Here is a 12,893-nt window from a genome sequence, read left to right as displayed (position 1 = left end):
CCCGAGGGAGCCCCACCCAGGCAAAAGTCCGAACCAATTCGTTCGCGATCGTGCGGGCACGGGTGTTTCGAAGGGGGATGGCCTCGGGGAACCGGGTCGCATAGTCCATTATCGTTAGGATATATCGAAATCCAGCCGCGCTCCGCGGAAAGGGGCCCACTATGTCCAAGGCAATCCTTTTGAAGGGAGTCCCTACCATGGGCAAAGGGACGAGGGGGGCCTTCGGCACCCCTGGGGCTGTGGCGAGCTGGCAGACTGGACATGACTGGCAGTAGTCTTTGACCTCTTTATACACCCCGGGCCAGAAGAAGCGGGCCAGGACTCGGGCCAGGGTCTTCTCATGCCCGAGGTGCCCGGCGGCAGGAATGTCGTGCGCCAACCTCAGCACGGCTCATCGATGGGCCCGGGGTACCAATAACTGGGCCTCTTCTTCCTGCGTCTGCGGGTTCCGCCCGACCCGCTGGTCACGGGGAAAGTCCACCAAGTCCAGCGCAATCGGCACGTCCTCCGGGTCTGAGGGCACCGGGTCAGTCAGTTCAGGTGCGTCACGCTCGGCGGATCCCTCCCTGTCGAGCGACCCCTGCGGTCGGACCGCCTGGGGTTCCTCCCCCAGGAGTTCCATTCGGGGCTCGGTCGGGGCGGGTAGGTCTTGAATGAGAGCTGTAAGTCCCGGCCAGTCGCGACCCAGCACCATAGGGTATGGCAGGTGCGCCACCACGCCCACTAGCATCATTCGGATGACTCCGCGCACCATCAAGGGGAGCCGGACCTGAGGATAGGTCTTCACATCCCCATGGATGCACCGCAGCTGCAGCTCCCCCTCGGGCGCCACGGTGTCGGGGAGTACATCGGGGCGGATGAGCGTCTGGCTGCATCCTGAGTTGAGGAGGGCAAACACCGCGGGCTCCCCCGCGGGGCCCAGTGTGGTCAGGGATAGGGAGCTAGCCGGTGGAGTCGGGGCGGCCACCCTACCGGCCTGGTCCTGTTCCGCCATCTCTTGTAGTACTTGGCGGTACTGGGCGTCCATCTGCTGTACCAGCCTCTGCTGTTGTTGGAGCTGCGCCGCCAATCGTTGAGCTCGAAGCTTCAATGGCGGCTGTCGCCCCTAGTCAGTCCTTCGGGCATTGCCTCTCCCTCCATGGCCCTCACGCCCGAGCTCGCCGGGAGGGGAGGAGGGAACCCCGCAAACTTCTCTCTCTGTGTGTGGGGTTTTGTGGGTTTTTTTTTTTTTTTTTGTTAGGGTCCACTGAGGCACACGCGGGGCCCTTACGTCAGGGCCGGGATCGCGTATCTTCAGCTGCCCATGTTCTCCACCATCTGTGAGGGGGTCACTCACCACCGTAGCGGGGGGAGTCCGTCGTCTGTCCCCGGACTCAGTCCATCCCGCCCGCACGGGCCTCCGCTCACGTGGAGTTTCCCCTCTGGAATCCTCCGGTCACGTCGTTCTCTTCGCCACACTGCCCTCCGGCAGCGCCCAAGTCACTCGCTCTGAGCCCCCCTTCCGGGGGTTTGGTGTCTCTCCAGCAGGCCGTGCCGCAGGTTTAGCAGGCTGGCCGGTAGGCTGTCCGAGCGCCCTGGCCCAGCCTGACTCTCTAGCCCTGCCCTAGCTCCAGGGAGCATCCTGCTCCCTCTGCAGCCAGGCTCACACTGCCTCCCCTGAAGCAGCCCTTCCCTTTTATGGCTCCCAGCTGGGCCTTAATTGGCCAATGCCACCCAGGTGGGCTGAGCTCCCCGGGCCTGCTCCAGGCTGGGGTTTGGCTCTTAAAGGGCCAGTACAGGGCAGCTGCCCTGTTACAAGCCCTTTTTAAATATTGGCATTATGTTAGCTGCACCTTGGGTGCAGAAGCTGATTTAAAGGATAGGTTACAAACCACAAATAATAGTTCAGCAGTTTCCCATTTGAGTTCTTTTAGAGCCCTTGGATGAATGCCATCTGGTCCCGAAGATTTGTGAACATTAAGTTTTTCTATTTGTTCCAAAACCTCCTCTAATGACACTTCAATCCGGGACAGTTCCTCAGATTCATCACCCACAAAGGATGGTGCAGGTTTGGAAATCTCCCTAACATCCTCAGCTGGGAAGACTGAAGCAAAGAAATCATTTAGTCTCTCCACAATGGCTTTATTGTCCTTGATTGCTCCTTTTGTATCTCGATCGTCCAGGGGCCCCACTGGTTTTTTAGCAGGCTTCCTGCTACTAATGTACTTAAAAAACATTTTGTTATTATTTTTTGAGTTTTTGGCTAGCTGTTCCTCAAAATCTTTTTTGGCTTTTCTTATTACATTTTTATACTTAATTTGGCAGTGTTTATGTTCCTTTCTATTTACCTCATTAGGATTGAACTTCCATTTTTTAAAAGATGCCTTTTTATCTCTCACTGCTTCTTTTACAAGGCTGCTAAGCCATGGTGGCTCTTTTTTAGGTCTCTTATTATGTTTTTTTAGTGATAGAAATGTAGCCGTGTTAGTCTGGTGTAGCTGAAACAAAATACAGAACTATGCAGCACTTTAAAGACTAACAAGATGGTTTATTAGATGATGAGCTTTCGTGAGCCAGATTTGATCTGAGGAAGTGGGTCTGGCCCATGAAAGCTCATCATCTAATAAACCATCTTGTTAGTCTTTAAAGTGCTACATAGTCCTGTATTATGTTTTTTTAATTTGGGGTAGATCGTAACACATATTACAGGAATTTGGTGTGTGTCCATGAGAACTCTTCTTAGTCAAAGGAGCTATTTTATACCCAGTTTACTATTTAGCCACAGAGGTATCTAGTCGGAATAATATGTGACACAGACACTGACTGAAACTGAATTCTTTCCCCAGTTAAATTGGGGGTATTTTATCTGTTAAAAAGGAGATATGTGAAGATACATAAAAATATGGCTCTGATTATCTCCTCCACTTAGTCAGGGTGGACAGCTCTAGCTTGGGAGGCAAAAAATGAGGGAGCACCATCTTAGTGACACTGTCCTTTCCTCTGGGACACTCCAAGAAGCCTCTCAGAGCAATTCTTGGTTTGTCCACCCCAAGTTTTCAGAGCTATGAAGAGCTGGTGGCAGAGATCTGCCATTTTCTACAAAGATCCAGGTTCCACAGGACAAGGATATATTCATGTCACTATTTCGCGAGTGCTACATAAATACAAGGAAATTGATTATTTAATTTAGGCTTAGCACACGCGTCTCCTGCAAAACAGCAGGTTCTGATGATGGCTGTGTTGCCAGTGTGAAGGAGAAGCCAGGAGAATAGCAGAGGTCTGCTCTTCCAAGATTGGTGCTTCCTTTTCCTGTGTATTCCCAAAGGGTAAGGAGATAAAACCCAATCCAGAGCCCCCTAAGTCCTCCATCTTCTGAGGGGAAAAGGAAATTCATCTCCCGGTTGTTTCCTGAGCCTGTCTCCCAAATATTTACTTGGGAGCATACAACATGACCCCATGTCTTTAAGAATTCCTTTCCCCTGTTATTCAAGACCTGAATAATACTATAGTCCAGGGGGTTTCAAGTTGGGTCACAGGCCTGCTTGGGTAAAGTGCTGGCACTTTGTTGATCTAGCGTCCATAGCCAAGGAGCCTCCCATCTCTCATTGGCTGCAGTTTGCCGTTTCCTGCCTGAGGGACTGTGGGAAGTAGTGGCCTGGCCCATGTGAGGCTCTATGTCTACGGACACTTTGATAAACAAAGCATCTTACAGCCTGCCAGCAGTTTACTCAGACAGGCCCATGGTCCAACTTTGAAAATCCCGACTATAATTCCTGCAAAAAAGTATTAAGAACTGCTGTAGCATTAAGTATAGCATTTTGTTTCTTCCTGGATGAATCCCAGTCCATTGGGACCCAGTAGCAGTTACAGGAATTAAGTCCTTAACAAATTTAAGGAACGTCTTTATATACAGCACATTCAGTGAAGATGTTCTATGCTCTCCCACTGGCATAAAAAAACACCTTCCGGTGTAGCAGAAGCTATGTGGCTGGGAGAAGTTCTCCCCCGACACGTTACTATCTATGACGGTGCTTTTGTTAGTGCAGAGGTCAGCAACATTTCAGAAGTGGCATGCCAAGATTTAACTTATTCACGGATCTTGGTGCCAGGAGGAGGTGGGGGTAAGAGAGCAGGGGCTGGCTGTGTACAGTGACCATATTTTCTGAACCAGCTGCACCTAGAGAGAATGCTTTAATTTAAATTATTAAACAGATTAATTGTTTTAGCTTTCTCATGATAGTTTACCAAACTTCATTTTAAATAAAGTAGAATATTAAGTCCTACACAAAAAGGTTCAGTGCTTATTTATGGCAGGGGTGGGGAACCTTTTTTGGGTTAGGGGGTCACTGCCCCACAGAAAAATCAGCTGGGGGACCACACAAATGAGAAGCAAAAAAACTCTTCTCAAAACCCCCAACTCTCACTAATGTGGCCCCCAAATGAAACACCTCACTCCCCTGGTGTTCCAGCCCCATTGGGTGAGGGGAAGGAACAGGGTAGACTGAGGTTCAGGGTTTCCTATAGGCCAGATTTTTTTCTGGGGAGCAAAGTCACTGGATTTTATGGACTCAGGCTGTGGGGTATGGACAAAAATGAGGGATTCAATGTGCAAGACAGGGTTGCCAGTGAGAGGGATAGGGATGGGGTGCAGGATCTGGGAGGAAGGGGAGGTGCAGAACAGGGAGAGGTTCAAAGGTCTGGATGGGAGGTAGGGTGCAGAAGCAGGTTGGGAGTAAGGTGTCTGGCCAAGTGGAGGGACCAGGAGCAAGGGAGGCTGTGTAGCCAGGAGGGAGGGTGCAGGAGCAATGGTGGATGCAGAAGCAAGGTGGGGGGTAGATGTCTGGCCAGGCCAGGTGGACAGTGCAGGCGTAGGATGGGGGTATGGTATCTGGCCAGGAGGGAGGGTGCAGAAACAAGGGAGGGTGTCAGAGCACGCTAATGGTGCAGGGTCTTAGTGGTGGGGGGTGGAGAGTCTTTCCCTCCACCCTCCAGGTAGCGGCTGCTGCCACCCCACGCTGCTGCCTCTTTAGCAGAGGCAGCAACATGGGGTGACAGACAGCTGGTCCATGAGGAGAGCTGGTTTTTAAACAGGTTCCCCTCACGGACCAGTTCCCACTCCTGTATCCAAGGCAGCAGTGTGGAGTGGCAGGGGGCTTTGCTGCCGGCCCTACCCCCAGGGGGTACAGAATAGTCAAGTAACCAATAAGGATACATGAGGTTAATCAACTATTCAATTACCAATATTTACCATCCCTGAACTATAGTAAAGAATTATAGTATAGAATTGTATATACTATAGTATAGAATTGTCAGACACATAGATGAACATGACTTTTCCCCAACAAATTAACACAGTTTCTGTAAAGGGAAATCATGCCTTATTAATCACGAAAGGCTCTTAAGTAAAGTAAGTTGTCATGGAAAGAGAGGGAAGGTTCTCTCATGGATTGATAACCGGTTAAAAGACAGAAAACAAAGGGTAGGAATAAATGTTTTCAGAGTAGAGAGAGGTAACTAATGATGTCTTCCAAGGGTCTGTCCTGAGACCAATCCTATTCAACATATTTGTAAATGATCTGGAGAAAGGGGGTAAAACAGTGAGGTGGCAAAATTTGCAGATGATACTAAACTGCTCAAGATAGTTAAGAACAAAATTTGTCCTTTTCATATGTGTTCATTTTTTAAAATTGTATCCTTTGGTGTATATGGTTGTGACTATTTTCTTCCAATATTTGATCTGAGGAAGTGGGTCTGGCTCACGAAAGCTCATCATTTAATAAACCATCTTGTTAGTCTTTAAAGTGCTACATAGTCCTGTATTTTGTTTCAAGAACAAAACAGACTGTGAGGAGCTTCAAAAGGAAATACTAGTGACTGAGAAACAAAATAGCAAATGAATATTGGCATTAGGGATTTTAAATTTTGATTAATCTGCTAATTGAGTAATTGATGGAATTTACATCAACTACTTGATTAGTCAATAAGGAGGAGGTGGAGCACTTGCTATCCCAGCTGCACCCCACAGGGCTCTTGCTACATTTCAAAAGTTGAAGTGCCTTTTCCCCCGCTGTGCCTATGCCTGCCCTTTGCGAAGACGGTGCTGGGGGGAAACGGTTTTTAAACAACAGCTCTTGCTCATGCCCTTTCTGCCTCTCTGTTAGAGGCAGCAAGAAGGGGGAAGCGACTAGTTGAGTCACTACTTGACTATCCAGTAAGTTTATTTTTATTGGGTAGTCTACTAGTCACTTACATCTCTAATTAGCACTGGAAAAGGTTCAGAAAAGGGGTTTGGAACAGGTGCCAAACGAAGAGAGATTAAGAAGACTGGGACTTTTCAGCTTAGAAAAAAGGAAACTAACGGGATATGATAGAGGTCTAAAAATCATGACAGGTATGGAGAAAGTGAATAAAGAAAAGTTATTTACTTTTCTCCATAACAGAAGAACTAGGGGTCACCAAATGAAATTAATAAGTAGCAAGGTTTAAAAACAAGTTTTTCTTCACGCAGCACGGAGTCAACCTCTGGAACTCCTAGCCAGAGGATGTTGTGAAGACCAGGACTTTAACAGCATTAAGAAAAGAACTAGATAAATTCATACAGGTTAGGGCCATCAATACTAATTAGCCAGGATGGATAGGAATGGTGTTCCTAGCCTCTGTTTGTCAAAGGCTGAAAATGGATGACAGGAAAGGGTCATTGATGATTACCTGTTCAGTTTACTCCCTCTGGGGCATCTGGTCAATGTCAGAAGACAGGATGGACCTTTGGTCTGACCCAGTATGACTATTCTTATGTTCTGGTTCTCGTGGGAGACGTTAATCACCCTGACATCTGTTGGGAAACCAATACGGCAGTACACAGGCAATCCAGGAAGTTTTTGGAGAATGTTGGGGATAACTTCTTGACACAAGTGCTGAAGGATCTGACCAGGGGCCATGCGCAGCTTGACCTTATGCTCACAAACAGGGAGGAACTAATAGGGAAAGTGGAGGTGGATGACAACCTGGGAAGCAGTGATCATGAGATAGTAGATTTCAGGATCCTGACCAAAGGAAGAAAAGAGAGTAGTAAAATACATACCTTGGACTTCAAAAAAGCAGATTTTAACTCCCTCAGAAATCTGATGGGCAGAATCCCCTGGGATGCTAACATGAAGGGGAAAGGAGTCCAGGACAGCTGGCAGTATTTTAAAGAAGCCTTATTGAAGGCACAGAAAGAAACCATCCCAACGTGTAGCAAGAGAGGCAAACATGGTAGGAGACCGGATTGGCTTACAGGGGAAATCCTTGGTGAACTTAAGCACAAAAAGGAAGCTTACAAAAAGTGGAAACTTGGACAAATGACCAGGGAGGAGTTTAAATGTATAGCTCGAGAATCCCGGGGGGGTTATCAGGAAGGTGAAAGCGCAAATGGAATTGCGACTGGCTAAGGATGTGAAGGATAACAAGAAAGGTTTCTACAGGCATGTTAACAAGAAGAAGGTGATCAGAGAGGGTGTGCGGCCCCTAATGGATGAAGGAGGTAACCTAGTGACAGATGATGTGGGGAAAGCTGAAGTACTCAATGCTTTCTTTGCCTCTGTATTCACGAACAAGGTCGGTTCCTGGACTTCTGCGCTAAGTGACACAAGATGGGATGAAGATGGACAGCCCGTGGTGGGTAAAGAACAGATTAGGAACTGTTTAAAAAAGCTAAACGTACACAAATCCATTGGCCGGACTTAATGCATCTGAGGGTACTGAGGGAGTTGGCAAACGTCGTTGAGGAGCCTTTGGCTATTATCTTTGAAAAGTCGTGGAGATCGAGAGAAATCCCGGATGATTGGAAAAAGGCAAATGTAGTGCCCATCTTCAAAAAAGGGAAGAAGGACAATCCAGGGAACTATAGGCCGGTCACTCTTACCTCGGTTCTTGGAAAAATCGTGGAAGGGATCCTTAAGGAATCCATTTTGAGGCACTTGGATGAGAGGAAATTGATTAGGAAAAGTCAGCATGGATTCACAAAGGGCAAGTCGTGCCTCACCAATCTGATTAGCTTCTGTGATGAAGGTTGGTGGACATGGGAAAGTCAGTGGATGTTATATACATTGACTTCAGCAAGGCTTTTGATACGGTCTCCCACAATATTCTTGCCAGCAAGTTAAGGGAATGTGGATTGGATAAATGGACGGTAAGATGGATAGAAAGATGGCTAGAAGGCTGGGCCCAGCGGATAGTGATCAACGGCTCGATGTCAGGATGGCGGTAGGTTTCTAGCGGAGTGCCCCAAGGTTCAGTTCTAGGACTGGTTTTGTTCAGTATCTTTATTAATTACCTGGATGAGGGGATGGATTGCACCCTCAGCAAGTTTGTGGATGACACTAAGCTAGGGGGAGAGGTAGATACGCTTGAGGGCAGAGATAGGGTCCAGAGTGACTTAGACAAATTGGAAGATTAGGCCACCTGGGATGGAAGAATCCCAAGCATAGTTACAAGCTGGGGACCAACCAGTTAAGTAGTAGTTCTGCAGAAAAGGACCTGGGGGTTACAGTGGATGAGAAGCTGGATATGAGTCAACAGTGTGCCCTTGTAGCCAAGAAGGCTAATGGCATATTAGGTTGCATTAAGAGGAGCATTGCCAGCAGATCCAGAGATGTCATTATTCCCCTTTATTCGACTTTGGTGAGGCCACATCTGGAGTATTGTGTCCAGTTCTGGACCCCCCACTACAAAAAGGATGTGGACGCATTGGAGAAGGTCCTGCGGAGGGCAACCAATATGATTAGGGGTCTGGAGCATATGACCTATGAGGAGAGGCTGAGGGAGTTGGGTCTGTTTAGTCTGCAGAAGTGAAGAATGAGGGGGGATTTGATAGCAGGCTTCAACTTCCTGAAGGGAGGTTCCAAAGAGGATGGAGAGAGGCTGTTCTCAGTAGTGACAGATGGCAGAATAAGGAGCAATGGTCTCAAGTTGTGGTGGGAGAGGTCCAGGTTGGATATTAGGAAAAATTATTTCACCAGGAGGGAGGTAAAGCACTGGAATGGGCTTGACAAAGCCCTGGCCGGGTTGATTTAGTTGGGATTGGTCCTGCCTAGAGCAGGAGGCTGGACTTGACGACCTTCTGAGGTCTCTTTCAGTTCTATGATTCTTATCATTCCTTCCCTTCCATTGCTTTCCCAAAAATTACACAAGAAGAAGAAATAAGGCAGTGTTAGAGTTTGTGGGAGTGATGTGAAGGATGGAACATTACAAATGTGCATATACCAAAGAGTTGCTCCATTTAGAAGCTTATGTTCTGCCCTTTGTGATCTTGGTTTTATAAAAGGTGGGTGTGGAGAAAATGTAATGCATAAATTAAGGATATTGTCTGAAATTGAATGAAAACAATTCAGAGTACCCTCTCCATCTAATATAAACTAGATTTTTTGTGATTTTCCCAATCACAATAGAATCTTCACCGTCATACTATTTCATACAGTTTAACCTATTTTTTTCATTTAGAATCAGGTAGTACATTTAAATAAGGGCCAAAGTCTGTGCTCCTCTATTGAGCAAAAAGCCCATGGGAGTTTTGCTTAAATAATGATGGCAGAATTTGGCTCTAGACATGAATATTTTCAAAAAAATCAACAATCAGCACCATATTTAAACCTAGATTGTCACTATCAAGGTCAACAAATTTAAAAATGCAGTCCTCTGTGGCAACATCAAATGTTCAATTTTCTGTTTGAAAAGAAAACATCTGGGCTGTGTCTACACTGGGCCACTTATTCCGGAAAATCAGCCTCTTTTCCGGAATAAGCTGCGAGCTGTCTACACTGGCCCTTGAATTTCCGGAAAAGCAACGATGCTCTACTGTACAAAATCAGCCGCTATTCCGGAAAAACTATTCTGCTCCCGCTCAGGCATAAGTCCTTATTCCAGAACATTGTTCCGGAAAAGGGCCAGTGTAGACAGCCCAGTAGTCTTTTCCGGAAAAGCGCGTCTACATTGGCCACAGACGCTTTTCCGGAAAAGGGCTTTTCCGGAAAAGCAGCCTGCCAATGTAGACGCTCCTTTTCCAGAAAAACTGAAAACGGAATAGTATTCCGTTTTAAGCATTTCCGGAAATTCATGCCAGTGTAGACACAGCCCTGCAGTATATGTATGCAGTGAAGTATTTGTACATAGCGCTCTATTAACGTGACATCTGCAAACAAACTCCAAACGAATATACAAGCTTCATGTGACCTGTTAGCAATGCATGCAATCTGAAAATTAAAATCTGTTAGTCTTCATTAAGGTGAGTTACACGTAGCATATTTGAAAGGAAATTACTCCAGTACTAACAGTATTGGTAACAGTATGTACACCAAAGATGGTTCTTATATTAAAATATATGTAGTACATTTATATTCAAAAGGAGGAAATTACCTGATTCCAACACAGTGGATTGAGAAAGAACATTTATTGTTATATTATTTCAGTGAGTTTCTATTTCTATGTATTGAATAGAAGGTTAACATTTACCAACTTATTCAGTACATCAAAGTTCATAGGAGTTTTTGCAACAAGAGCAGGATTCTGCATACCATGAAGGACCCACATAGATTAATACCAAACTCTTTTATTTAGAAAAAGTTTTGAGCAAAGTTTAAAGATTAAAAATCAAACACCATATAGACGAGAAAGATACATTTTGCGTTCCCAGCAAAAATACACAAGAAAGCACTTCCTCTAGATACGCAGATTGAAATGTTTAGCAGAGTGAAATGTTTAGCTAGATTCTTGAAGATTATCTAGTTAGCCCTTAATTAGTTTCTAAGTGGAAATGGAACTATACAGCAAAGAGCAACTTGTTAGTTTATTTATTAAAGATAATTAAATGAAAACAAATTACCTTTTTTTTAAAGCACAGAATTGTGTCACTAAAATATACGCAGAAAATAATGGCTAGTTTCCTAAAGAAGCAAGTCGAGTAATCATTTCTACGTTGCAGTCCAACTCGTGAAAGAGTGGGTTTATTTTATATATTTATAGCAACTGCGTGCGCTTCAAAACAGGAAAGGAAGTGAAGAGCAACTCGCCCAGAGCTGAAGTACAATTAAAATGTTGGTTTAACAAAAACTCATCCTAGCCTAGCGTCCTCTCTCCACTTCTGCGTGCAAGGGAAGGTAGCCCGAATCAGCCCCACGCCTTTGTGCCCTCTCTCGCCCCAGCCCCCGTCCTTGCGCCCAGGGTTTCCGAGCTCGAGTGGTGCACGGAAGCAGACCCACAGGTGGCTGCTAGTGCTACTCACTAAGGGTTGCAGCTGCGCTGAGCGGGGCCCGGCACCTCCGCCGCTTGTCTCCTGGTCCCTTTGTTACCGCCCGGGATTCGCGGCTACTTCGCAGCCGGTGCTTGGTCAGCGAGCGGTGCTGGCCCGGGCCGCCAGCAGCTCATCCCCATCCCGGGGGAGGAGGCTGGGAGGGCGTTATGCAAAAAGCGGCGGGCAGGCGCGAGTCCGGGGCGGGGTGGGGGCTGCCGGCGCTGAGCCACCTGCGGCGGGAAGAGCTGGTACCGCTTTCCGCAGGCCTGGACGGCCGAGGGCAGGGCGCCCCGGTTCCTCTCCCGCTGCGCGCCACCGCAGCCCTGCTGTTCTCCAGCCCCGCCCTGCTGCCGGGCACTGGCGGCCCCGCGATCTCAGCTTCCCCTCCCGGTCGGCGGGGAGAGGAACAAGGGTCCCGGGGGTGGCGGCGGAGCCCGCACGTGTTTCCCTCCCCGCCCCCCTGGGCCGGCCGCTCCCGGGGTGAGGACAGAAACCAGGGTCCAGCGCCCGGCCGCGGAGCCCCGGCCGCGTTCCTCTCGCCCTCCCCGGCCAGTGCTCAGGCGGGGGGCCGGGCCGCGGGCTGCGCAGCCTTTGTCTGGGCGCCGCCGGGCTCTGCTCCGCGTTCCAAGCCGGCTGCGGCGGCGCCGCGGGCCACCCAGCCCCGCACTCCCAGGCACCGACCGACCGGCCTGCGCCCCGACCTACCTCTGCAGAGCTGCGCTGCGGGGCTCCGGCCGCTGCTCCCGGGCTGTCCCCTCCCCACTGCCCAGCTAGCGCCCGTGGCCGCGCCGCACAAGGCCAGCAGCGTGGCGCGGGTCCATCCTCCGGCATAGTGGAGACAATGGTGAGGCGGCTGCAGTTCTCCTGTGCCAATAGCGAGGCGAGGGACGTGACAGAAAACGGTGGGAACTAAAGGCCGCTCACGCTCAGCGTGTTCTGAGGAGCCCTGATGAAGCAGGTCTCCCTCCACTTGCCCTTTCAGCTCAGTCATTCCTCCTCCACTCCCACAGGCTCAGCATTGTCCCCTCATCCTCTGTCTACACTGACTGTTGGGGGCGGCTGCGGGTCCGATTCCCCACGGCCCTGACCCTTGCAGCCTTTGTCATTTGCTCAAGGTGGATGGCCAAATCACGCGCTCCCAAGCGCTTCCAAAGGCAGCATTTTACTCCGCAGAAGTGGAGTGACTACAGGAGGTGCGCGGGGGAATAACAACTGGAGGACTGATAATGCTTTTGTTGCAGATGGAATTTTTGCAGAGCGCCTTGCATAAGAAAGCTACATCATATGCAAAGTTCTGTAATTAGGAATAGGTAACTCATGATACAAATGACCGACTTGCACTAATTTTTTAATATAAAGAGTCCAGTGGTACTTTAAAGACAAATACGTTTATTAGGGTATTAGACCAAAAGCTTTGCTTGTGGCCTAATAAATTCATTAGTGTTTAAAGTGCCACCAGACTCCTTGTTTTTGTGCAAACAGACTTACACAGCTACTTCTTTTAAACTAATTTTTATGAATCATGGTTCTCGGGGCAAGATGCACACTGAATTGCACTGAGAGAATATTTTTTTCGGTTAATTTATTACATTTGCCCTCTCTTAATATTGTCATTCTTTTTGTATCTCTGTTGATGCAGAAAAGGAAC

The 12,893-nt window shown here is 48.1% G+C and overlaps 1 protein-coding gene across 4 annotated transcripts in view; it reads right to left on the bottom strand.

The window, feature by feature from the left end:
- The window catches only part of ST6GAL1 (ST6 beta-galactoside alpha-2,6-sialyltransferase 1), a 137,367-nt gene extending 124,945 nt beyond the window's left edge, over window positions 1–12,422 (bottom strand). The window contains exon 1 of one of the 4 annotated variants that reach the window (XM_006125184.3): window positions 11,951–12,422. The gene's annotated coding sequence lies outside the window, so the exon portion shown is untranslated. Of the gene's footprint in view, window positions 1–11,236; window positions 11,866–11,950 lie in introns of those variants that run through there. The other 3 variants (XM_075937493.1, XM_075937492.1, XM_006125185.3) reach the window with 3 other exon arrangements.
- Between the last annotated feature and the right edge of the window lie 471 nt (window positions 12,423–12,893).

Source organism: Pelodiscus sinensis, chromosome 10 (assembly GCF_049634645.1).
Source record: "Pelodiscus sinensis isolate JC-2024 chromosome 10, ASM4963464v1, whole genome shotgun sequence".
Lineage (NCBI taxonomy): Eukaryota > Metazoa > Chordata > Testudines > Trionychidae > Pelodiscus > Pelodiscus sinensis.
Note: the sequence above shows the minus strand (reverse complement) of the source record. Positions and strands in the feature narration are given on the sequence as shown.